A 506-nucleotide genomic window follows, 5' to 3' on the forward strand; every position below is an offset into this window, starting at 1 on the left:
TTCTCAGTCATCTTCATGCCCTGATTCCCGAAAAATTATCAGACATAAATTACCCTACATGGAAAATTACCGTTCTTACAGCACTTGAGGCCAATTACCTTCTCAAATACGTCGATGGAAGCACAGAACCGCCGCCGGCAGTCATCACCGCCACGGACAAATAAAAAAAAACCAATCCGGCCCATGCCGCCTGGAAAGCCGTGGATGGCCAGATCCGATCATGTTTGATTGCGGTCATCTCTCCCACGGTTCAGAAACATGTCCGATCCTACACAACTGTTTCAGCCTTGTGGACGGCCCTCGCAACACGCTATGCATCAATTTCCCACTCTCATATTTTTCAATTGCGTGATCGTCTCCACACAATTACCAAAGGCACGAAAACTATGGCGGAGTATTTAGACGAGGTCTCCACCATCATCACAGCCCTCGACACCGTGAACGAAATCATTCCCGAAAAAGATCTCGTCATGTACGTCGTTCGGGGGCTCCCATCATCTTACTCC

Source organism: Solanum pennellii, chromosome 4 (genome assembly GCF_001406875.1).
Source record: "Solanum pennellii chromosome 4, SPENNV200".
Classification (NCBI taxonomy): Eukaryota; Viridiplantae; Streptophyta; class Magnoliopsida; order Solanales; family Solanaceae; genus Solanum; species Solanum pennellii.